Consider the following 26,319-nt stretch of genomic DNA (forward strand, 5'->3'; position numbering starts at 1 on the left):
AACACCCCCCACCCCACCTCTCTGTAACTGCCTTTCAAATTCAATAAATCTTAGAGATCCATCTTCTATCCGCTGGTTCACTCCCCAGGTGGCTGCAACAGCCAGGGCTGGACCAGGCCGGAGCCAGGAGCCAGGAGCTTCTTCCAGGTCTCCCACATGGGTGACAGGGATCCAAACACTTGGGCAATCTTCTGCTTTTCTCAGACTATCAGCAGGGAGCTGGATCAAAGTGGAGAGCCAGGAATTGAACCGGTGCCCATTATGGGATGCTGGCATTGCAGGTGGCGGCCTAACCTATTACGCCATAGCATCAGCCCTGAAAGCAAATCTTTAGGCTCATTAAGCTGCATCTGCAGTGCCAGCATCCCATATGGGCACCAGTTCGAGTCCCTACTGCTCCACTTCTGATGCAGTTCCCTGCTAATGTGCCTGGGAAAGCAGTGGAAGATGGCCCCAGGGTTTGGGACCCAGGAGAAGCTTCAGGCCTTTGGCCTGGCTTTGGCCTGGCCCAACCTTAGTTGTTGTGGCCATCTGGGGAATAAAACAATGGATGGAAGCTCTCTCTTTCCCTCTCCCTGTGTAACTATGACTTTCACATAAATAAATATTAAAAAAAACTTAAAAAAAAACCTGTAATATTTTATTAGTGCTAAGTAGAGACCCCCCACCCCCCACCCCCATACACACACCACACAGCTCTTCCAGCCTCTGGTTTATCCCCCAAATGGCTTCAACGTTCAGAGCTGAGCTGATCCAGAGCCAGGAAAACAAATCTTCAGAGCCAAGGCTTGCTCCTTTGACTACCACTCCTGTCTCTTTCCCCTCTCTCCCTTGTTTGTTAGTTAGTTATTAAATGTCAGCATTTCCTGTGCATGATTAGGATGGTTATATATGGACTAGGAGGAAATTCATAGGATTATAGAAGACGCTTGGGAGTTGGTCTGTGGTGCAGTAGCTGATTGCTACCTGGGAGCCCACATTCCACATCATAGCGCTTGCTTCAGTCCTGCCCATTCCGTTTCCTATCCAGCTTCCTGCTGATGCGCACCCTGGGAGGCAGCAGGTGATGGTGCAATGTCCAGCTACTTGCCACACACATGGGGGACGCAGGTTGAGTTCCTGGCTCCTGGCTTTGGCACAGCCCAGCTCTGGCTTTTGTAGGCATTTGGGAAATGAATAAGTGGACAGAGGATCTCTTTTGTTTTGTCTATCTGTTGCCTTTCAAACAAAGTGAAAATAAATTAAAAAAAAAAATACATGGGCCAGCATCCCATATGGTCACCAGTTTGGGTCCCGGCTGCTCCACTTCTGATCCAGCTCTCTGCTATGGCCTGGGAAAGCAGCAGAAGATGGCCCAAGTCCTTGGGACCCTGTACCCACGTGGGAGACCCGGAGGAGGCTCCTGGCTCCTGACTTCAGGTTGGCGCAGCTCTGGCTGTTGTGGCCAGTTGAGGAGTGAACCAGTGAATGGAAGACCTCTCTGTGACTCTGACTTTCAAATAAGTAAATAAATCTTTAAAAAATATACAAAGACTTGATACTATCTTGTATGGGTCTTTCTGTAATATACTTTTGTACTCCACAGTATTTTTGGTATGTATTTCTGTTAGGGAACATAAACTACCTTTTTTTGTTGTTGTTGTTGCTGCACAGGATACCACAGCATAAATAACCTCCAATACAGCTATTCCTCAAATGAGGAGCAATGCCACTGCAGCTACTCTTGGACAAAGCTTGGTTAACACTTATTCTCGCTGCTTTAGCCACAGTGAAAATGCTAGGCATTTCAGCATGAAATTTAAAAAAAGTTATGTGGAATGACCTTTAAAAGAGGCTGTGGCAATTGACACTCCATAGTCCAGAGGAGATTAAAAAGTTGTCCAACTTTTAAAGCAAGTATATTTTTAGGCAATTGAAAACAAAAAATCCAAAGAAGTACCTCAGGTCCTCTCGATCCTCCAGATATGGAGGGAAGATCATCAGGGGATCTCCACCTGGCCTGGCTCTGTCCAGGGAGCCCTCTGTGCTGGGCAGGGGCTGGGGAAGTAGCTTCAGATGAGTCTTGTCTTCAGTGAGCTGGTTTCTATCTGGGATTTCTTTCTACAACCTAAGAAAGGTTGAAAGTTCACCATTTGGTGTTCTTTTATATATTTATTTTTTTGAGAGAGAGAAGAAGAGAGAAAGAGAACACACCCATTTGCTGGTTCACCCTACAAATGTCTATAACAGCTGAGGCTGGGCCAGGCCAAAACTGGGAGGCAGGGACCCAGCTTCCCAACCATCTGAGCCATCCCCTGCTGCCTCCCCAGGGTGCACACCAGCAGGAAGCTGGTATCAGAAGTGGAGCTGAGATTTGGGCCCAGGCATGACATGGGCAGCGGCATCCCTGGTGGCGTCTTAACTACCGTGCCGAATGCCCACCCCTACTTGATGTTCCTTTAATATTTCTGGCATGAGACGAAAGCATCTTTGAGCTTGAGCAAATGGTTTTGTTTGAAGGCTTCCAGAGTACCCAGATCCCTTAAGTGAGATGATGTAGTGTTGCCATTTAAGCTTTGCACGTCCTCCTAAATACCTTAACGCTCCCAATGGCACCTGACACCTAACAGTGTAAATGTCGTATAAATAGGCACCCTGTGATGTTTCTGGAAGAACAGAAAGAAGTTTTTACCTGTTTGGTAAAGACACAATTTCTTTCCTGTATATTTTTGATCTGAGGTCGGTTGGCTCCTCAGACGCAGATCCTGTGCATAGAGATTCTGGACTGGTCGAAGGCAAATAAGGCCTCTGGAATTCACAGAAATGTGAAATGAAAATTCATCTTTCTCTGACGTGCTCAGTGAATGCAGAACATGCCCGGGAAGTTTTATGGAATCTGTAATAGAATGAAACTTCTCAGTCAATGGATTTGCTTTCCAGAGTATTTTCTTGGCTGACACTCTGGCGCTTATAGGGACATCACTGACCAGCAGAGGGAGCCAAAGAGCTTTCTATGATTGGAAACTTCAGGAGAGGTTGCAATCACCTTTGCTTGAATTTGATGTTCAAGAAGAAATGTTACAGGTTTTGCTTTCTTAAGAAGTAATTTTGATTTGTTTATAGAATGACATATGAATCTTGTTAAAATAATATCAAAGGGGGGCTGGCGCTGTGGCGCAGCAGGTTAACGCCCTGGCCAGAAGTGACGGCATCCTATATGGATGCTGGTTCTAGTCCCAGCTGCTCCTCTTCCGATCCAGCTCTGTGCTATGGCCTGGGAAAACAGTAGAATATGGCCCAAGTCCTTGGGCCCCTGCACCCACATGGGAGACCCGGAAGAAGCTCCTGGCTCCTGTCTTCAGATCAGTGCAACTCTGGCCGTTGCGGCCATCTGGGGAGTGAGCCATCGGATGGCAGACCCCCCCCGCCCCCCGCTCTGGGTTGTGAACCATCGGATGGCAGACCTCTCTCTCTCTCTCTCTGCCTCTCTCTTTCTGCCTCTCTGCCTCTCTTCTCTCTGTGTAACTCTGACTTTCAAATAAATAAATAAATCTTAAAAAATAAACCAAAGAATACTGAAGATTTAGTATCAGAAAGTTTTCTGTCTATAAAAACACAGGATGATACAATAGTTTTCTCAATCCTATTTCCAAGAGGCAATCAATCTTAATGTCTGCTTTTTTTTTTAGAATTATGTATTTAAAAATAATGACAAAGTACAGATTTTTTTTTTTTTTTTTTTTTTTTTTTTTTTTTTTTTTTTTTTTTACAGGCAGAGTGGACAGTGAAAGAGAGAGACAGAGAGAAAGGTCTTCCTTTGCCATTGGTTCACCCTCCAATGGCCGCCGCGGCTGGCGTGCTGCGGCCGGCACACCGCAGTGATCCCAAGGCAGGAGCCAGGTGCTTCTCCTGGTCTCCCTTGCGGGTGCAGGGCCCAAGGACTTGGGCCATCCTCCACTGCACTCCTGGGCCATAGCAGAGAGCTGGCCTGGAAGAGGGGCAACCGGGACAGAATCCGGTGCCCCAACCAGGACTAGAACCTGGTGTGCCGGCACCACTACAAAGTACAGATTTTAAAAGTACAATAGGGTACCTAGTGGGAAATATTTTTCTTCCCCACCTGGTTTCTCAGTCTCCTGCTTCCCTCACTTGGTTGGGTCTTTTATCAAATGAGGTAATTTCAGAAAAGCAATACGTATGTTCACATGGTTCAACATCCAGAAAAAGTTAATCCAACAGGAATTCAGATAGCTGTCTCACCTCTTTCCCTCAGAGGCAACGTGTTAAAGTCATGGTTCTCATTTATCAATCTGAGACATTAGCTAATGGCTTTCTATCATGGGAGGTTATTTGTTTCATAAATGTAGTGTTAAATGAGGGTGTGTGTGTGTGTGTGTAAGATTTCTTTAGGTACTTATTTGAAAGGCAGAATGACAGAGACAGGGACAGAGATCATCTATCCACTGATTTACCACCCAAATGCCCACAACAACCAGGGCTGGGCCAGGCTGAAGTCAGGAGCCAGGAATTCTATCTGGGCCTCTCATGTGGGTAGCAGGAACTCAAGTAGTTGGACTATCATTTGCTGCTTCCCAGGTTCATCATCATTAGGGAGCTAGATGGGAAGTGCAACAACCAGGCCTCAAATTGGCACTCAGATATGGGATATGGGTATCCTAAGCAGTGGCTTACCCCTCTGTGTCCCAACACCTGCCTTGTGGGTTTGCATTTATGTTCTGGGAAGTGAAAATCCTCACTGCCTTCTCTAGTCTCCTGACATAAGCGTTTTTGGTTATTTAATACCTTTTTTGTAGACAATATGCTTCAGTGTTGAGTTAAATGTTGGAGTCATTTCTTCTTTCTTAGGTAATTTTTTTTTTTTCTGGAGTTAATGACTCCCGTTTTCATTGGCTTAGTTTTTTGGTGTATTTGCCGCTGATCTTTCCATACAAATAACCAGGTTTGCTGGGTGCCAGTTGCGCGGAGTGTATCACATCTGTACCCCTTCCCCAGCTGGGGTCTCTTGCTCTGCACTGAGCTGCTGTACACCCGCACAGAGAGAGCTCTCACGCCCCAGCTTGCCTTTGCCACTTCCCCTTGTTGGATCTCCCTTGCCTCATCCCATAGTTTCCTCTTTTAGGTTCATGCCCTCATTTTCTGGAGCACATTGTTCAGGAATTTCCCCAAAGAGCGGACATAGTTGGTATTTTGAGTTCCTCACAGCTCTGGACACGTGTTAATGCTCAGTGTATATTTTAGCTAAGCATCTATTTCTGTAGAGCCGCTTCACCGTGGCTCAGCCTCTCATGTTCACTTTAGAAGTCTGGTGGCATTCTGACTCTTGATCCTTCATGTGTCACCTTCTTTTTTCCTTCCAGAAGGTTTGTGCTGTCCTTTGATTACATTCCCCAAAGCTCATGTGTTGGAAACTTTATCTCCAATGCTGCAGTGCTGGGAGGTAGGACCTTTAAGAGGTGATTACAAATGAGGGCTCTGCTCTTGTGAGTGGATTAAGGTAGTTACCTCAGGAATGGGTTAGCTATCACGGGAGTGGGTTAGTTGTCTTGGGAGTGGGTTAGCTATCACAGAAGCAGGTTAGTTATCTTTGAGTGGGTTAGTTATCACAGAATCGGGTTAGTTGCCTTGGGAGTTGGTTAGTCATCACAGAAGCGGGTTAGTTGTCTTGGGAGTGGGTTAGTCATCACAGAAGCGGGTTAGTTATCTTGGGTATGGGTTAGTCATCACAGAAGTGGGTTAGTTGTCTTAGGGGTGAGTTAGTCATCATAGAAGCAGGTTAGTTATTTTGAGAATGGGTTAGTTATCACAGGAGTGGGTTAGTTATCACAGGAATGGGGTTCTTGATAAAGGTGAGCTCCTCTGCACGCCTCCCCTCTTCCTCTCTCCCATCCACTGCCTCTGTCTTTATCCCATGGGATGTTTTGTCTTTTTACAACACAGCAAGAAGGCCCTCACCAGATGCAACTTCTTGATCATGGACTCCAAGCCTCCAGAGGCTTGAGTTAAGTAAATTTCTGTTTATTATAAATTACCCAGTCTGTGTTGTTCTGTTATAAACAGCATAAATGGAACATGACACTCTGCTTGTGCATTAAATTTTTACTTCTTTTTTGAGGCAGATGCACACATGCACACACAGAGCGAGAGAGAGCAACTGAGCGAGCTCCCATTCACTGGTGTCTACCCAAAAGCTTGTAACAGCTCAGTCTGAGCTGGATTGAAGTCAGAAGGCAGGAACTTAATCTGCTGAAACCCCAGAGCCAGAGCCATCAGGGTTTCTTTAAGTAGGTGGCTCTGTAAGGAGTGTCTGTTTGCAAAGGCCTCTTCTCTTGGTCAAGTTTCAGAGAGTTTGACAAGGAGGAACAGGACTGGGGACCGCCTGGCTGTGGAGGAGAAGATCTAGGAATGAGGACGCATCTGTGGGCCCTGAAGCATCTTGGCATGGTTGAGCAGCCTGGGCCACAGTGCTTCAGTGGCCACTCTCCCTCCTACACGGCTCCTCTCACTGAGGATTCTACTTCTCACATCCAAATGTTATCCCATGGTACAGTAGCCCCAGCCTGAATCTCAAACCACAATTTTTCTTTCTCTGCTATTAAAATTTAATTTTTTGTTTTAAATTTTATGATATGGGACATGGGTGTCCCAATGTCATCTCTGTACAAATTCCTGTCCTGGCATGTCATTAAAATAGTTAGAACATTTCATTTAAATAAAATTCCCTCTTTTGGGTCTGTTCTACACCCATCACTCCCTGCTAATGGAATAGCTCGGTGGTCCCCTAACCTGAAAGTGCAGTGGAGTTACTTGGAGAACTTCTGAAAATGCCCTACTCCTGCATGTTCAGAAGCTTTGGGGGGGGGCAAGGCCCAGGGCTCTGCATGGGAAACACTGCCCCCAGAGGCTTAGCCTGGTTTGGAAACCTCTGGGGGAGAGCCTGACCCTCTGTTCAGGGGGACCCTGTTGGGTACTCTGTGTGGTGACTACTGTAGTTCTGGCTTTATAATGTGTTCCCTTGCTTTCCTTCCCACCTTGTTGCTGCTGGCTCTCTAGTGAGTGGTGACTGGGGGAAGGCAGGAAGGGCACGCTTTTGGAGCAGGTGTTTGATGCAGTTTTCAAGACACCTATGAGGGTGTCTGCATTCCGTATCAGAGTGTCTGGGTTCTAGTTCTGTTTCTGCTTCTGATCTAACTTCCTGCTAATGCAGACCCTGGGAGGCAGTAAATGTGGCTCAAGTACTTGGGTCCCTGGCACTCATGAGGGAGATCCAGATTGAGTTCCTGGCTCATGGCTTTGGCCTAACCCAGCCCTGGGTTTTGCAGGCATTTGCCAAGTGAACCAGCAGATGAAAGATCTTTCTCTGTCTCTCTCTCTCTCAATCTTTGAAATAAAAGTGAAAATAAGTACCTAAGAAAAGTTAAAAAATACACAAAAATACTTGTTTCTTCGAAAAAAAAATTTATTGTTATTTATTTGAAAGAGTTACAGAGAGAGGCAGAGATACAGAGAGATGTCTTCCATCCACTGGTTGACTCCCCAAATAGCCGCAGTGGCCGGAGTTGAGTCAATCTGAAGCCAGGAGGCAGGAGCTTCTTCCAGGTCTCCCACATGGGTGCAGGGGCACGTGCACTTGGGCCATCCTCTGCTGCTTTCCCAGGCGCATTAGCAGGGACCTGGATCAGAAGTGGAGCAGCCGAGATTCAAACCAGTTCCCATATGGGATGCTGGTGCTGCAGGCCAGGGCTTTAACCCTCTGTGCCTCAGTGCCAGCCCTGAGAATGTTTCTGTTTCAAGTGACATGTGTCTTATGTGTTTTTATCCACCCAAAGAAACCTTTTATTTCATGAATACAAATTTCATAAGCACAACTTTAGGAATATAGTTATTCTTCCCACCATACCTGCTCCCCCCACACAAACTCCCACCCCTCCTACTCCTCCCTCTCCTCTATCCAGTCCCATTCTCTGCTAAGATTCATTGTCAATCAACTTTTTACACAGAAGACAAACTCTATACAAAGTAAAGATTTCAACAATTTGTGTGCACACACACACACATACACACAAACTGTTTAAGAACAAGTTTTACAGTTAACTCTCATAATATAATTCATTGAGAACAGAGGTCCTGTATGGGAGTTAGGGCACAGTAACTTGCGTTAATTTAACAATTACACTCATGACATCAGTGACCACCTGAGGCTCTTGACACGAGCTGCTTAGGCTATGGAAGCCTTTTGAATCCACAAACTCTGTCAGTATTTAGACAAGGCCATAAGCAAAGTGGAAGTTCTCTCCTCCCTTCAGAGAAAAGTACATCCTACTTTTTTTTTAAAAGATTTATTTATTTATTTGAGAGTCAGAGCCAGAGGGGGAGAGTGAGTGAGCGAGCAAGTGAGGGAGAGAGAAGTCTTACATCCGCTGGTTCACTCCCTAAATGGCTGCAAAGGCAGGGGCTGGATCAATCCAAAAGCAGAAGTTCCCCCGGGTCTCCCACTCAGGTACAGGGGCGCAAGGACTTGGGCCATCTTCTATTGCTTTCCCAGACCATAGCAGAGAGCTGGATCAGAAGAGGAGCATCCAGGACTCAAATTGGCAACCAAATGGGATGCCGGCACTGCAGGTGGTGGCTTTACCAGCTAAGCCACAGTGCCAGCCCCAAGTACATCCTACTTTGATGGCCACTTCTTTTTTAAAGATTTATTTTAAAGGGTTACACACAGAGAGAAGGAGAGGCAGAGGCAGAGGCAGAGAGAGAGAGAGAAAGAGAGTTAGTTAGTTCTTCCATCTGCTGGCTTACTCAACAATTGGCCTCAACAGCTGGAGCTGTGCCCATCCAAAGCCAGGAACCAGGAGCCTCTTCCTGGTCTCCCACACAGTGCAGGGGCCCAAGGACCTGGGCCATCCTCCACTGCTTTCCCAGGCCATAGCAGAGAGATGGTTTGGAAATGGAGCAGCTGGGACTTGAACTAGCATCCATTTGGGATGCTGGCACTGCAGGTGGCAGTTTCACCTGCTATGCCACAGTGCTGGCCCTGATGGCAACTTCTTTGCACTGGGGTCTCACCCATGGAGGCCCTTCATGTAGGACTTTTTTTTTCTTTGTCGCCGTATCTTGGCTTTTCATGCCTGAAATGTTTTCATGGGTTTTTCAACCAGACCAGGATGCCTTAAGGGCTGATTCTGAGGTCAGAGTGCTGCTTAAAGTGATTGTCATTCTATGAGTCTGCTGTGTGGACTGCTTCCCGTGTTGGAACATTCTCTCCTTTTTAATTTTATCTATTATTATCACCAGACACTTGATCCTATTTATATGATCACTTTAACACTTAATCCTATCTATATGTTCACATTAACACTTAATATGATCACTTTAATACTTAACATGATATATATATATATATATATTTTTTTTTGACAGGCAGAGTGGATAGTGAGAGAGAGACAGAGAGAAAGGTCTTCCTTTTTGCCATTGGTTCACCCTCCAATGGCTGCAGCGGCCAGCGCATCTTGCTGATCCGAAGCCAAGAGCCAGGTGCTTCTCCTGGTCTCCCATGCGGGTGCAGGGCCCAGGGACTTGGGCCATCCTCCACTGCCTTCCCGGGCCATAGCAGAGAGCTGGCCTGGAAGAGGGGCAACCGGGATAGAATCCAGGGCCCCAACCGGGACTAGAACCCGGTGTGCCGGCGCTGCAAGGCGGAGGATTAGCCTGTTAAGCCATGGCGCCGGCCTTAACATGATATTTTTATCACCCAAATAATGGGATTTAGAGTCCCATGACAAGTTTTTAAACTGTATCCTTAGAAGTAAGTCTGGGGACTGGTGCTATGGTGCAGTGGGTTAATGCCCTGGCCTGAAGTGCCAGCATCCCATATGGGCACTGGTTCTAGTCTGGGCTGCTCCTCTTCTGATCCAGCTCTCTGCTGTGGCCTGGGAAAGCAGTGGAGGATGGCCCAAGTCTTCGGGGCTCTGCACCCATGTGAGAGACGAGGAAGAAACTCCTGGTTCCTGGGTTTGGATCGGTGCAGTTCCGGTTGTTGTGGCCAACTGGGGAGTGAACCAGTGGATGGAAGACTCTCTCTCTCTCTCTGCCTCTCCTCTCTCTGTGTAACTGACTTTTTTTTTTTTTTGACAGGCAGAGTGGATAGTGAGAGAGAGACAGAGAGAAATGTCTTCCTTTTTGCTGTTGGTTCACCCTCCAATGGCCGCTGTGGCCAGCTCATCTCGCTGATCTGAAGCCAGGAGCCAGGTGCTTCTCCCAGTCTCCCACGCGGGTACAGAGGCCCAAGGACTTGGGCCATCCTCCACTGCCTTCCCGGGCCACAGCAGAGAGTTGGCCTGGAAGAGGGGCAACCAGGATAGAATCCGGTGCCCCAACCGGGACTAGAACCCGGTGTGCCGGCACCGCAAGGTGGAGGATTACCCTGTTAAGCCACAGCACCAGCCTGTAACTCTGACTTTCAAATAAATAAATAAATCTTTAAAAAAAAATAAGTCTGTAGGAATGTATGCAGAACTATACAGCTTTAGTTACAAACTTCTTTCTCCATCTCTTATTCCCACTCTTATTTATTTATTTTTTTTGACAGGCAGAGTGGGCAGTGAGAGAGAGACAGAGAGAAAGGTCTTCCTTTTGCCGTTGGTTCACCCTCCAATGGCCGCCGCGGTAGGCGCGCTGCGGCCGGCGCACCGCACTGTTCCAATGGCAGGAGCCAGGTGCTTCTCCTGGTCTCCCATGGTGTGCAGGGCCCAAGGACTTGGGCCATCCTCCACTGCACTCCCTGGCCACAGCAGAGAGCTGGCCTGGAAGAGGGGCAACCGGGACAGGATCGGTGCCCCGACCGGGACTAGAACCCGGTGTGCCGGTGCCGCAAGGCGGAGGATTAGCCTGTTGAGCCACGGCGCAGGCCCCCACTCTTATTTTTTTAATGAGATCCATCTTTTTTTTTTTTTTTTTTTGACAGGCAGAGTGGACAGTGAGAGAGAGAGAGACAGAGAGAAAGGTCTTCCTTTGCCATTGGTTCACCCTCCAATGGCCGCCACAGCTGGTGTGCTGTGGCTGGCGCACCGCGCTGATCCTGAAGGCAGGAGCCAGGTGCTTCTCCTGGTCTCCCATGGGGTGCAGGGCCCAAGCACTTGGGCCATCCTCCACTGCCTTCCCAGGCCACAACAGAGAGCTGGCCTGGAAGAGGGGCAACCAGGACAGAATCTGGTGCCCCGACCGGAACTAGAACCCGGTGTACCAGCGCCGCTAGGCGGAGGATTAGTCTGTTGAGCCACAGTGCCAGCCAATGAGATCCATCTTCAATTGAATTTATACACATAGGATTAACTTTATGTTAAGTAAAGAGTCATCAAATATTATGAAGAGAAACAAGAAAAAAAAATCAACAAGCCAAAACTGTTTCTCAACAGACAAAACAAGGGAAGCTCAAGTCATCCCTTCTCAAGGTGTCAATTTCACTTCTACAGATTTCATTCTAGGTGCTCTATTAGTTCTCACAGATCAGGGAGAACATACAGTATTTGTTCCTTTGGGATTGGCTTATTTCACTAAGAATGATGTTTTCAAGTTTCATCCATTTTGTTGCAAATGACTAGATTTCATTTTTTATCACTGTGTAGTATTCCACAGTGTACATATCCTATAATTTTTTAAAGATTTATTTATTTGCTTGAAAGTCAGAGTTACACAGAGAGAGGGAGGAGGCAGAGAGAGAGAGAGTGAGGTCTTCCATCTGATGATTCACTGCCCAATTGGCCACAACAGCTGGAACTGCGCTGATCCGAAGCCAGGACCCAGGAGCTTCTTCTGGGTCTCACATGTGGGTGCAGGGGCCCAAGGACTTGGGCCATCTTCTACTGCTTTCCCAGGCCATAGCAGAGAGATGGATAGGAAGTAGAGCATCTGGGTCTCGAACTGGCACTCATATGGGATGCTACGCTTCAGGCCAGGGCATTAATCTGCTGTGCCACAGCATGTGCCCCTCCTATAATTTCTTTATCCAGTCTTTGGTTGATAGGCATTTATGTTGATTCCATGTCTTAGCTATTGTGAATTGAGCTGCAATAACATGGAGGACAGATAACTCTTATATTTACTGATTTCATTTCCCTTAGGTAAATTCCCAGGAGTGGGATGGCTGGGTCATATGGTAGGTCTATATTCAGATTTATGAGGTATCTCCATACTGTCTTCAATAGTGGTTTTAATAGTTTACAATCCCACCAACAGTGGATTAGGGTACCTTTCCCCCCAAATTCTTGCCAGCATTTGCTGTTTGTTGATTTCTGTATGAACCATTCTAACTGGGTTGAGGTGAAGCCTCATTGTGGTTTTGATTTGCATTTTCCTGCTGGCCAGTGATCCTGAACATTTTCTCACGTGTCTGTTGGTTATTTGGATTTCCTCTTTTGAAAATTTTCTGTTTAAGTCCTTTGCCCATTTCTTCACTGGGTTGTTTGTTTTGATGTTGTGGAGTTTCTTGAACTCTTTCTAGATTCTGGTTATTAATCCTCTATTGGTGGCATAGTTTGCAAATAATTTATCCCATTTTGTCAGTTGTCTCTTCACTTTCCTTACTGTTTTTTATGCCATAAAAATGTCTCATTTTGAAGTAATCCATTTGTTAACTTTGAATTTGGTTGCCTGTGCTCTGGGGTCTTTTTCAAGAAGTTTTTGCCTGTGCCAATGTCTTGCAGGGTTTCCCCAGTGTTCTCTAATAATTTGATGGTGTCAAGTCATAGATTTAGATCTTTATTCCATGTTGAGTGGATTTTTGTGTTAGGTGTAAGGTAGAGATCTTGTTTCATACTTCTGAATGTGGAAATCCAGTTTTCCCAGCACCATTTGTTGGAGATTGTCCTTTCTCCAGGAATTGGTTTTAGCTCCTTGGTCAAATATAAGTTGGTTGTAGATGCTTGGATTGATTTCTGGTGTTTCTATTCCATTGGTCTTTCCTTCTGTTTTTGTACCAGTGTTAGGCTGTTCTGATTATAACTGTCCTGTAGTATATCTTGAAATAATCTGGTATTATGAAGCCTCAGGCCTGGTTTTTGTTGTGTAAGATTGCTTTAGCTATTTGAGGTCTCCTGTGTTTACATATGAATTTCAGTATCATTTTTCTATATCTGAGAAGAATGTCTGGTATTTTGATAGGTATCACATTGAATCTGTAAATTGCTTTCAGAACAATGGTCATTTTGATGATATTGATTCTTCTAATCCATGAACATGGAAGATTTTTCCATTTTTGTATCTTCTATTTCTTTCTTTAATATTCTATAATTCTCACTGTAGAGATCTTTGACATCCTTGGTTACCTTTATTCCAAGGCATATGAATTTTTTTGTAGCTAATGATCTTAGAAGTTCATTCTCATTGTGGCATTTTCTCTGTATATAAAGGCCAATTTTTTATGTGTTGATTTTATATCCAGCTACTTTACCAGACTCTTCTATGAGTTCCAATAATCTCTTGGTGGAATCTTTTGGATCTCCTATATATAGAATCATGTAATCTGCAAATAGGGCTATTTTGACTTCCTCCTTCCCAATTTACATTCCTTTGATTTCTGTTTCTTACATAATGGCTCTGGCTGGGGCTGGCACCGTGGCTCACTTGGTTAATCCTCCACCTGTGGTGCTGGCATCCCATATGGGTGCCAGGTTCTAGTCTCAGCTGCTCCTCTTCCAGTCCAGCTCTCTGTTGTGGCCTGGGAGGACAGTGGAGGATGGCCCAAGTGCTTGGGCACCTGCACCCACATGGGAGACCAGGAGGAAGCACCTGGCTCCTGGCTTCAGATCGGTGTAGCTCCAGCTATAGCAGCCATTTTGGGGGTGAACCAATGGAAGGAAGACTTTTCTCTCCGTCTCTCTCTCTCACTGTCTAACTCTATCTGTCAAATAAAAAAAAAAAGAAAAAAAGAAAAAAGAAAAAAATTGGCTCTGGCTAAAAGTTCCAGGAGTATACTGAATAGCAATGATGAGAGTTGGCATCCTTGTCTGGTACCAGATCTCAATGGGAATGTTTCCAATTTTTCCTCATTCAATAGAATGTTGGCTGTTGATTTGTCATAATTTACATTGCTTGTGTTGAGGAATGTTCCTTTTATACCCAATTTGCTTAGAGTTTTCATAATGAAAAGGTGTTGTATTTTATCAAATGCTTTCTCTGCATCTATTGTGATAAGCATATGGTTTTTGTTCAGCAGTTTGTTAATGTGGTGTATCACATTGATTGATTTGCGAATGTCGAACCATCCCTGCATACCAGGGACAAATCCCACTTGGTCTGGGTGGATGATCTTTTGATGTGTTGTTGGTTTTGATTGGCTAGAAATTTGTTGAGGATTTTTGAATCTATATTCATCAGGGAAATCGGTCTGTAAATCTCTTTCTCTGTTGCAACTTTTTCAGGTTTAGGAATTAAGGTGATACTGACTTCACAGAAAGAATTTTGGAGGATTACCTCCCTTTCAAGTGTTTTGAATAACTTGAGAAGAATTGGAGTTAGTTCTTTAAAAGTCTGGTGGAATTCAGCAGTAAAACCATTCAGTCCTGGGCTTTTCTTTGTTGAAACTGTCTTTATTATTGATTCAATTTCCTTCTTGGTTATGGGTCTGTTTTGGTTTTCTTTGTCTTTATGGCCAAATTTAGGTAGGTTGTATGTGTCCTGAAATCTATCCATTTATTCTAGGTTTCCCAGTTTGTTGCCATACAACTCTTTGTAGTAATTTCTGATGATTTTTTTAATTTCTGTGGTTTCAGTTGTTACATTTCCTTATTCATCTCGAATTTTATTGATTTGGTTCTTCTCTCTGCTTTTTTTTTGGTTAGTTGGGCCAATGGTGTGTCAATTTTGTTTATTTTTTCAAAAAAAAACAACTCTTCACTGATCTTTTGTACTTTTTTTGTTTCAATTTTGTTGATTTCTTCTCTAATTTTAATTATTTCTTTTCCCCTACTAGTTTTGGGTTTGGCTGTTTTTCTAGGTTCTTGAGATGGATTGATAGTTCATTTATTTGGTGCCTTTCCAATTTCTTGATGTCGGCAACAATTCATATAAACTTTCCTCTTAACACTGCTTTTGCTGTATCTCATAAGTTTTGATATGTTGTATTGTCATCTTCATTTGTTTCCATAAATTTTTTGATTTTTTTGAAAAGATTTATTTATTTATTTGAAAGGCAGAACTAAGGGAGGCAGAGACAGAGAGAAAGAGGTCTTCCATCTGCTGGTTCATTCCCCAGGTCACTGCAATGGCCAGAACTGCACCGATCTGAATCAAGGAGCTGCTTCTGGGTCTCCCTCAGCAGAGAGCTAGATCAGAAGTGGAACAGCTAGGACTCAAACCGGTGCCCATATGGGATGCTGGCACTGCAGGCAGTGGCTTTACCTGCTGTACCACATTGCCAGCCCTGATTTCTCTTTTGATTTCTTTTATGACCCACTGTTCATTCAGGAGCTGGTTGTTCAGTCTTCATGTGTTTGCATATGTTCTAGAGATTCCTGAGTTGCTGATTTCCAGCTTTACTCCATTTTGGTCAGAGAAGATGCATGGTATGATTTTGATTTTTTAAAATTTGCTGAGACTTTCTTTATGACCTAGTATGGTCAATCCTAGAGAAAGGTCCATGATGCCCTGGAGAGAAGAATGTATATTCTGCAACTGCAGGATGAAAAGTTCTGTAGATATCTGTTTGGTCCATTTGGTTTATAGTGTCAGTTAACTGTGTTGTTTCCTTGCTGATTTTCTGTTTGAATGTGTGTTTGTTATCTGGCATTTGTGGAGATATATTTGTTGTTTTTTTTGTTTTCTTTTTTTTTCCTGCTGTGGGACTTTTATCTTTGTACTATTCTTCTGTAGATTAGTGGAGTGTATGCTTTCAGTGAATATCTAGAGGCGTGTAGTGGGTGTGGCCAGGGAGCTCTGTTCAGTTCTCCAGGGTGAAGGGTGTGTCTAAGGTGTAAGGTGACACACCCAGGTTTGGTGTGGTAAATCTCTCTTTTTTTTTTTTTTTGGTCAGAGGAGAGGTTTATTCTACTCAGCCGAGCTCCTCTCCTCAAAGTAGACCAGTGCCTGAGCACTAGCCCCAGTGGGTAGTCCCTGCTCTGCTGCAAGGACCACACAATGGATCTGTGCAGTCCTCAGTGTAAGCTTGGATTCCCCAGAAATATCCCACACCAGGTAACCAGGGAGCCCTGAGCATATGGAGTCTCCCATAGTGACTGCCCAAAGTCCTAGCCACATCGTGAGTCCTCCCATATAGCCTCAGTTTTTTTTCACAGTGCTGGCAAACAAGCCTCTCATAGTCAGGAGCAACCAGTCCCCTTTTAGTTCTGCCCATCAGAGTCAGGAATCTCTGCTTGCTGGTTGCTAGTCTTGGACACGAACTGGTACAGCTGTTACGTATGTCCATAATGGTTCCTGCTATATCTGCTTGTTACAGGATGACATTGCAGGGTGATTGAGGAACGAGAAATGTGCTTCTCATTTTTTTTCTCCTATAATTTGGCAGGTACTCTATTCCCCACAGAACTCCAAGCTGGGTTCCCTCTAGGCTCTTCCTGCAGCCTAATCCTGCAGTGGCTTAGGCTGCTGTAGTCTGGTCTCACTTTCCAACACTGTTGTGGAGGCTCTCAGCTGCTGGGTTCCTGAGAGTGGGTGTCCATGCCCTCCATGTAGGTCCACTCTATCCCTCTAATTTGTGTAGAATTTCCTCTGCCATTTTCTCCATAACTCTTCCCTGAGATTGCACTCTCTCCATTTTTTTAAACTATCTTCTCCTAGACTAGAGCAGTAAGGCCCCCCCCCCCCGCCATCTTGGAATTCCGTGTTATGCGTTGATAAAAAGACCCTTGTCTGTAATTTTCATGATTTATGATTTAATTTGGCGATTGCAATGAAAATGGTTTTCTGCAGAGAAGATGGGAGGTTAGGGAAAGGATTCCATCAGCATTTGACAATATCTTTTTTCTAATAAAAGAAAATGGACACAAGGGGGCAGCAAACCACCATTTAAAAGAGGTGCACAAGAAAAGGCCAAAAGGTTGTTTTCCTAGAAACAGGATGGGTTTGTTAAATAAGCACTAAAAGGGGCTGCCCTGATGTCAGAGGTGCATTTACCCGAATGACAGTTTTAATCTTTGTGCTGTTCTTCAGTGTTTTCCTCAGCGCTAGCCTGATCCCTGTGGCTTCCAGTGAAGCACATTCGCCTACACAATTTCACACAAAGAGCTGTTTCCGGGGAGCCTTCCTCACTCCCCCACAGGCTGCCAGTGATGGCCCTCCGAGGTCCTGCATCCCTGGGAAGCGGCCCTGTGAACAGTTCATCTCCTGTTTCTTGAGGTTTCTACCTACCGGGTCTCTAAGTGAGTCCAGCTTCTGCTGAGACCTGCCTCCCCAGGTGATGGGAGGACTCCAGGAGTCTTATTCAGGGGAGGCTGTTGATGGGGCTGACCTTGCTCTGTCCAGGGGGACCTTCAGTGTAGACTAATGCTAACTGGTTCTTGCCTAGATGTTTTATGCTAAATCACCCTAGTTTGCTCTGCTAACTCGGGGAATTATTATCTCAGATGTCATTGCAAACTTTCCATAATAAAAAAGAGGATGTGCTGTATTTTGGTTGTATAAAGTGGCCAAAGATAGTTGTTATTGGTATGAGGATGGAGCTTTTCAGCTAGGACTCTTCAGGCCTTGGTTCCCGGTGATGTTTTCTGGTAGGCACTTCTAGTGGAGGCACCACTGGAACTTGGTGTTCTGGAATGTGGTATCGTTCTCCCATGAGCTAAGTGACCTCAACAGGTCACACAACCTCTGTTTCCTTATTTGTAAAGATGAAGAATTTGGCCTAGGCAGTGGCTTGAATCAGAAGTGTACTTGATTCTGCCTTAAAGGTAGTAGACCCCCAGGCTCTATCTCCTCCTCCAGGGTGGAATTTCTAGGAGTGGGCCCCTGAAATGTATTCACCGTGGGAGTGGGGAGAAGGGTATTCAGTCCATGCCAGCTGATTCTGTTTGCTCCCCAGAATACTAGCAGATCATCGCTAGGGTCCCTTCTGATATCCGTTCACTTATTCACCAAAAACTTATGAAAAACATGATGATGTAAAGTCTTTATAAGTCCATTTTGGATTATGATCTGGTAAAAAAAATTGCCAAGAAAGTTATATGGACAATAGCAAACACAACATATGTACATGTACATGCACACACACACACACAATCTATAGTATGAACCAGTTAGGTAGTAGGTACTTTGTTAGGTTATATTAATGTCCTTGTTTATTTTTGAAATCTCAAAGACTGTTAGTAGTTGACAGAATGAGAGCAGGTGACAGAATGAAACCTGTAGGACATGGGAACCTAGAGAATGGGTGACATTGAATCAAATCACGGATTTGCAAAGTGCCTTGGAAACAGGGAAGTCCTAGTGCCAGCCACTGCTCTGCCACCTCCTGGCGGGGCAGTCTTGGTAAAGAGGATTGGCAAAACGTGTTAACTTTCTTCACCTTTGCTAATTGCTACTTTTCAGGGGGAGATTATTTCCTGGGGTGATGCTGAGGATAAGAGTCATGACCTTCAGATTAATCTTGCCCTGTTTCTCTCACTGCTCAATCAAGTGGGAGGGGGCAGATTTTCCCCCTTAGGCTCCTGCTGTTTAAGATCCCAACAGACTAGGTTGGTTTGGGTTTGTGCCTGGTGAATGACCGCTCAGGTTTTCTCCTGATCCCTTCCTGTGAACCATCCTAGCTACATTTGCATGTTCTCGTCCTCAGCCAACTCCGTTCCAAACCTCCTTTCACCCATGTCCCTCTTGTCCCCTAAGAAAATGTGCACTGTGGTCCAAAGCCCCTCAGCGGACGCCTTCCCCATCACAGTTGTTTGCCTTCTCTGTAAATGTCAGGTTTTGTGGTGCTCTGTGGCTTCAGAGATGCAAAAGCTCCGTCTTGGTTTATTTGGGATTGACTCTCTAAGGAAACAAAGCAGCGAGTCTGGAGAATGCTGCCCTGGCTGTGTCCTCCTCATCCCTTCCCTGCGGGGCTGGGGACTTTCACAGCCCTGTCTCAGGCCTTTACTCAAGCCTTTCCTGCCTCGGATGTGAGGGTCCTTTTCCATGCTGCTTTCTTCCTCTCTGGAGGGCGGAGAGGGGTTGGTGCACTTGGGTCCTGTTTTACAAGGGGATGGAGCACAGATAGCTTATTTCTTGGGAGAGGCAAGTTGGGTCTGGAGGTGCACATGGCAGGCTGCTGTGGTTCCCGGGGAATGTGGTGCCCCTCACGTTTCTCTCCCCAAAGGAAAGCGCAGGCAGTGTATGACCGTGTGCAGGCCCTTTTAGCGTTTGCATTCTAATGAAAGCTCTGCAAGAAGCGGAAGCACCTTTTCTTCCTAGTCTAATGTACACACTGCAGGGAGGAAGTGCTGGGATCCCCAAACAGGATTTAGAGGGAGGCTAACATGGATCCTTCGCAGTGGGGAGGTGGCTCCTTCTCAGGACCCAGGCTCTGCCCCCAGCAGCAAGTGCTCCCAAAGCCAGGTGGGACCCCGTGGTCCCTCACACTCTTTATGGTGGAGGACCAGCTTTAAGAACGTCTCAACCCGTCACACACTGGTCCTTGTGCCAAAACGAAGTTTGACCTTTATAAACAATGAAATGAAAAAACCTTATACATGTCTGATTTAGAACACTATTCCATTTTAACAGGTACCGTAGTAAGATCAAATTGCTATCAAAGTTTCAGAAGGTTTCCTTGCAATGACTGCACCAAATGGCTGCTTGACAGTTCTCACCCAGGGTCCCATGGGTGGACCACACGCTGGGAAGCACTGCTCTGGGGGACTTGGTAAGCTGGCAGCCTCCAGCTCTGGATCTTCCACCAACGCCTGGTGGCAGGGAGCACACTCTCTGACCTGTAGAACAGTGCCCACTTCCCAGAGCTGCAGTGAGGAGTAAGTGGGTGGTAGTGTGCACCTCTTGCCCTTCACTGTTGTTACTAAGATGTGAGCCCAGTGTGATCAGACTCAATTACAACCAGCCCATGGTGTCGGAGGCACAGCAGCCAGGCAAAGAGTAAAGGTAGGATTTTGAGCCATCTGCCTCGTGCTCTTCTCACTAGATAAGAAGATACTCCTTTCCTTCCAAATACTCATTGAGGTGAGGCAGGGCTGTTGGAACTGCTCTTTCTGGCTTATTACAGTTCGCCTGTACTTTTGCTTAGAAAATGAGAATCTATTGAGCCAATCTGTTTATCGTCTTCATTTCTGGTTAGTTTCTCTTTCTAGTTAAAATATACAAAAATTTTTAGGCTCACATTATGGCAGGGGGATGTTTACATCTAGAATAAACTGTTTTGTCAAAACTAAAAAACAACCAAGGACTCGTTTAATCCACTGCCTTTTCCTTTTTGGAAACCCCAGGTTTTCTCTTGGACTACGAGCACTATTCCTTATCACTGGGATGCGTCATCTTGTTTCTGGTCACGTTTTGGGTCTTCACATGTCCTAAGGATTAGTGCATCATTCTTATTGAGTCATCAGCCTCCAGCTGAAACCTACGGCACAGACGTGATAAACATGACCATTTCACTATATTCCACTGGAACCTGGCCTCAGGGCTGCATTGGCCTTTTCCTCAAATATAGCAAGATAGCCGGTGAGAAATTTCTGTTTACATTGAGAATCCACGCATCTACCAGCTTCTGCTTTGTTTAGGAGTTGTCTTTTACAGTGTTTTGATTTGAGCATAGAATAAAGGCTGTGCAGTATTTCTGTTTCAATGTCCCATTCAATCCTGGAGGGAAAAGTGAGTTGGATGAACAATTGACCTTTGTCTATACCTGCAGAATAAACAAGCCACCGTGAATAAACCACAGTAACACAAGCCATGGTGTTTGCATTTTTTGTATGGTGACTCCTGAGACTCTCACATGTGTATTGCAAGCACTCAGCTGCTCATGAGTTATGAAGATGCTAGATGAATGACACTTACCATCCACAGGGTGGTCTGCTCGTTGCCAATGCTGGAGGCGCCTGCTTCCCAAGGGCCCTGGCCCTGTGCAGACCATCTCCTAGAAGGTGTGCCCAAGTCTCTCTGCTTGCTTTTCCTGAGTTGCTGACTGACTGCTCCATTCCTTAAAGCCCTGACTGAGTAGTTGCCAACATAGGCTCCCTGACGAACTGGGGACTGCCCTACCACCAACTCTGAGCTCGCGTCTGTTCCGTGTGAACCATAGTGGTCTGCATTCCTTCGGCTTCTGCCCAGAGGCCATCTCAGAATGGGGCAGCCCTGAGCCCTGCGAGCCTGATTGTAGGGACCACGTGGGCAGGCTGTACTGTGGGCCCCTCCTTGGTTTTCCCTACAGGCACGGCCAATTAGCATATCCCCACAGTATCCATCCAGCTGATGGTGCTTTTGTCCATACCAACTCCCCTACAACATTTCCCCCAGTTTTCTAGATTTGCTTGCTCATACTATATGGGAGTCTCCAGAAAGCTCATGGAAAATACATACGAAAAACCATGCATAGATTCAGGACTCTGTTGCATCAAAAATAAATTTATTTTAAATTCTATTGGCATGAATTTGAAACACTCATATAAATGTGTTTGATGAACTTCATTAGAGTATTCCTTTTGGGATAATGTGGTAACTCATCACTGATGTTGATTTTTTTTTTACTTGAAGCAGCCATCAGGAAATGAATTACATATTTGAACTATTTGTATTGATTAAAAAAGTATTTATTTGAAACAGATCAATGTGATGGATCTCTCTCCAACCCCCTCAGGCACGGTGTCTACTACTAAGTGGTAGCATGTAGGATCACTTTCAAGAGCCCATGAGCGGTCATTCCACATGACAGAAAGGGGAGTCACCTGGGTGTATCTGCTTCTTGCCGATTCTCACTCCTCTTGTCTGGGTCTTCAATTAAACATGTTTGATCTTCCTACTGAGTCCTTCATGTCTCTGATCCATCCTTACTATGTTTTGCATTCCTTCTGATATATCTCAGTTCGTTAAATAATTTCTCAGCTTTCTCCAATCTGCTGATAATCCAGGACACTATTTTTATAAGATTTATTTGAAAAGCAGAGTTACAGAGAGGCAGAGGTGGGGGGTGGGGAGAGAGAGAGAGATAGAGACAGACATAGAGAGGGGAGAGTGGAGATCGGAGAGCGGAGAGCAGAGAGAGGTCTTCCATCTGCTGGTTTACTTCCCAGATGGCCATAACAGCCAGTGCTATGGCCATCTGGAGCCAGGAGCCAGGAGCTTCTTCCAGGACTCCCATGAGGTTGCAGGGGCCTAAGGACTTGGGCCATCTTCTACTGCTTTCCTAGGCCACAGCAGAGAGCTGCATCAGAAGTGGAGCAGCCAGGACTTGAATTGGCTCCCATATGGAATGCTGGCACTGCAGGCAGCGGCTTTACCTGTATGCCACAGCACCGGCCCTCCAGGACACTATTTCTTTTTTTCTTTTTTTTTTTTTTTTTTACTGTCCTAAATGGCTTATTAGGTATGAATTTCACAAACATTACTTGAGTTAGCGGTAACGGTGCAGCTGGAGGGTATTGCGCCTTCTCCAGGCTGCACGGCGAGAACCACCAATAGTGTGGTGGAACTTGTGACCCTTTCCAAAGCCACGACTCTTACGGCCTGCAGATGTCAGCCCACTCATTTCCCTGTGCTTGTGGACTGGCTTGGTGATCCACTGGGTATCAGGATTTCTTCTGATGGCGGAATGGATCAATGAGGATAACCTCAAAGAATTTGTATATAGAATCTTCACCAACCCAGTAAGAATTCAGGACTCTCAGAGCTCCACAGTGGCGCCTAGCTCATTCCTCAGCAACAGACTGAAGGCTTCGTGCAAACTTGAGCTGGTTAATGATGGACAGGCTTGCCATAGGTCACACTCTTGGGAACCAGGTGCTTGCAGCCACCACAGCGCACACGAATTTTTTTTTTTAATTTTTTTGACAGGCAGAGTGGATAGTGAGAGAGAGAGAGACAGAGAGAAAGGTCTTCCTTTGCCGTTGGTTCACCCTCCAATGGCCGCCGTGGCTGGCGCGCTGCTGCCGGCGCACTGTGCTGATCCAAAGCTGGGAGCCAGGTGCTTCTCCTGGTCTCCCATGGGGTGCAGGGCCCAAGCACTTGGGCCATCCTCCACTACACTCCCGGGCCACAGCAGAGAGCTGGCCTGGAAGAGGGGCAACCGGGACAGAATCCGGCGCCCCGACCGGGACTAGAACCCGGTGTGCTGGCGCTGCAAGGCGGAGGATTAGCTTATTGAGCCATGGTGCTGGCTGTGCACACGAATTCTATAGATGACATAACCTTGTTTGGCCTTGTAGCCCAGCCTGCGTGCCTTGTCGGGCCGCATGGGGCATGGCGTCCTGTGCAGCACTGAGAGCTGGCAGTACTGCCAGCAGTGGTCCTGGAGGAGAAAGCACATCATGTCTGGCTGCTTCGTTCTCCATAGCTCCTGGATGTACTTGTGCGCGCCCATCCTGGCTTACCTGTTGGCTGCCGGCACATGGAAAGGAAGAAGCCTTTCTTTCCCAGGACACTATTTCTGATTTTGGTTCTTGTTTTTTTAATTTCTGAGATTCAATTTGTTTTTTAAAAAATTTTGTTTTGTTTATTTGAATGGCACAGAGAGAGATTCACTCCACAAATGGCTGCAACAGGAGCCAGGAATTCCATCTAAGTGTCCAATGTTGGCGGACAGGGAGCCAAGTATGTGGGTCATCTCCTGCTGTGTTCTCAGGTGCATCAATGGGGACCTGTAAGGAGAGCAGAACAACTGGGACTCAAACCTGTGCTTTGAGATGGGATGCCGGCATCACAGATGGAGGCTTAACATACTGTGCCACAATGCTGGCTCCAACTGTTTGCTTTTCACATATGCAAAACGACTTTCTGTTTTTTTTTTCCCCGTTTTTTGCTGAAATGGTTTAGTATTGGTATGATCTCTTTAAGCACATTAGACATAGCCCACCAGAGCCCAACTGTGCATACTTTTATTGCTGCCTAGAAATCTTGCAGGAACAGAGTATATTATTATTATTTTTTTAATTTATAAGATTTATTTTTGTAGTTTTTTTTCTCTTTTTCCTCCAGAAAACTTTTATTAAGGAATATAACTTCATACATTTCATAATTACAACTTTAAGAACATGGTGATTGTTTCCACCATACATCCCCTCCCATCCACTCTCCCACCCCTCTTCCTCCTATTCCCATTATTGCTGGTTACTAAGATCTATTTTCAATTAACTTTATATGCATATGATTAACTCTATGTTAAGTAAAGGGGCTCAACAAAAACAAACTGTTCCTTAGCAGTCAAGACAAAGACTATTCAAAGTCATTGCTTCTCAAGTGTCAATTGCACTTCTATAGATTACCTTTTAGGTGCTCTATTAGTTATCACAGGTCAGGGAGAACCTATGATATTCACCCTTTTGGGGATTAGCTTTTTCACTTAATATCATACTTTCAAGTTTCATCCATTTTGTTGCAAATGACCGGATTTCATTTTGTTTAGTATGTGTACATATGCCATAATTTCTTTATCCAGTCTTAAGTTGATGGCCATTTAAGTTGATTCCATATCTTAGCTATTATGAATTGAGCTGTAATAAACATGGGTGTACAGATAACTCTTTCATATACTGATTTCATTTCCCTTGGGTAAATTCTCAGGAGAGGGAAGGCTAGGTCCTATGGTAGGTCTATATTCTGATTTCTGAGATCTCCATACTGTCTCCATAGTGGTTTTACCAGTTTGCATTCCCACCAATAGTGGATTAGGGTACCTTTTCCCCAAAATCCTCACCAACATTTGTTGTTTGTTGTTTTTTTGTTGATTCTAATAGGGGTGAGGTGAAACCTCATTGTGGTTTTGATTTGCATTTTGATGGCTAGTGATCTTGAGCATTTTTTTAATGTGTCTGTTGGCCATTTGGATTTCCTCTTTTGAAAAGTGCCTGTTTAAGTCCTTTGCCCATTTCTTGACTGAGTTGTTTTCTTGTTGTTGAGTTTGTTGATAAGTCCTTTGCCCATTTCTTGACTGAATTGTTTGTTTTGTTGTTGCTGAGTTTGTTGATCTATTTATGTATTATGGTTATGAATCCTTTATCAGTTGCATAGTTTACAAATAAATTCTCCCATTCTGTTGGTTGCCTCTTCACTTTGCTGAATGTTTTTTTGCAGTGCAGAAGCTTCTCAATTTGATGTAAGCCCATCTGTCAATTATGGCTTTGATCGCCAGTGCCTCTGGAATCTTTTCCAAGAATTCTTTGCTTATGCCAATGTCTTGCAGGGTTTGCACAATGTTCTCTAATAATTTGATCATATTAGGTCATAGGTTTAGGCTTTTAATCAATTTTGAGTGGATTTTTGTGTAAGGTTAAGGTAGGGGTTGTACTTAATACTTCTGCATATGAAGATCCATTTTTCCCAGCACCATTTGTTGAAGGGACTGTCCTTGCTCCAGGGATTGATTTTAGTTCTTTGTCAAATATAAGTTGGTTGTAGATGCATGGGTCGATTTCTGGCATTTCTATTCTATTCCATTGGTCTATCCATCTGCTTTTGTACCAGTATTGGGCTATTTGGTTATAACTGCCCTGTAGTATGTCTTGAAATCTGGTATTGTGATGCCTCTGGCTTTGTTTTTGTTGCATAAGATTGCTTTAGCTATTTGGGGTTTCTTGTGTTTCCATATGAAGTTCAGCATCATTTTTTTTTAATCCCTGAGAAGAATGTCCTTGGTATTTTGATTTGTATCATGTTGAATCTCTAAATTGCTTTCAGAACAATGGACATTTTGGTGATATTGATTCTTCCAATTCATGAACATGGAAGATTTTTCATTTTTTCTTTAATATTTTGTAATTCTCATTGTAGAGATCTCTGAAATCCTTGGTTGAATTTATTCCAAGGTATCTGATTTTTTTTGCAGCTGTTGTGAATGGGATTGATCTTAGAAGTTCTTTATCATTATGGCATTGTCTGTGTATACAAAGGCTGTTGATTTTTGTGTGTTGATTTTATATCCTGCCACCTTACTGAACTTTTGTATGAGTTCCAATAGTCTTTTAGCGGAGTATTTTGGATCTCCTATATATAGAATCATGTCATCTGTAAATAAGGATCATTTGACTTCAACCTTCCCAGTTTGTATCCCTTTAATTTTCTTTTCTTGCCTAATGGCTCATTTATTTGACGATTTTCCAATTTCTGGATATAGGCACCAATTGCTATAAACTTTCCTCTTAACAGTACTTTTTCTGTATCCCATAAGTTTTTTTTTTTTTT

The 26,319-nt window shown here is 44.8% G+C and overlaps 1 pseudogene; it reads right to left on the reverse strand.

Moving 5' to 3' along the window:
- Positions 1–22,509: 22,509 nt before the first annotated feature.
- LOC133774202 (large ribosomal subunit protein eL15-like) lies at positions 22,510–23,503 on the reverse strand (annotated as a pseudogene).
- Between the last annotated feature and the right edge of the window lie 2,816 nt (positions 23,504–26,319).

Source organism: Lepus europaeus, chromosome 15 (genome assembly GCF_033115175.1).
Source record: "Lepus europaeus isolate LE1 chromosome 15, mLepTim1.pri, whole genome shotgun sequence".
NCBI classification, from domain to species: Eukaryota; Metazoa; Chordata; class Mammalia; order Lagomorpha; family Leporidae; genus Lepus; species Lepus europaeus.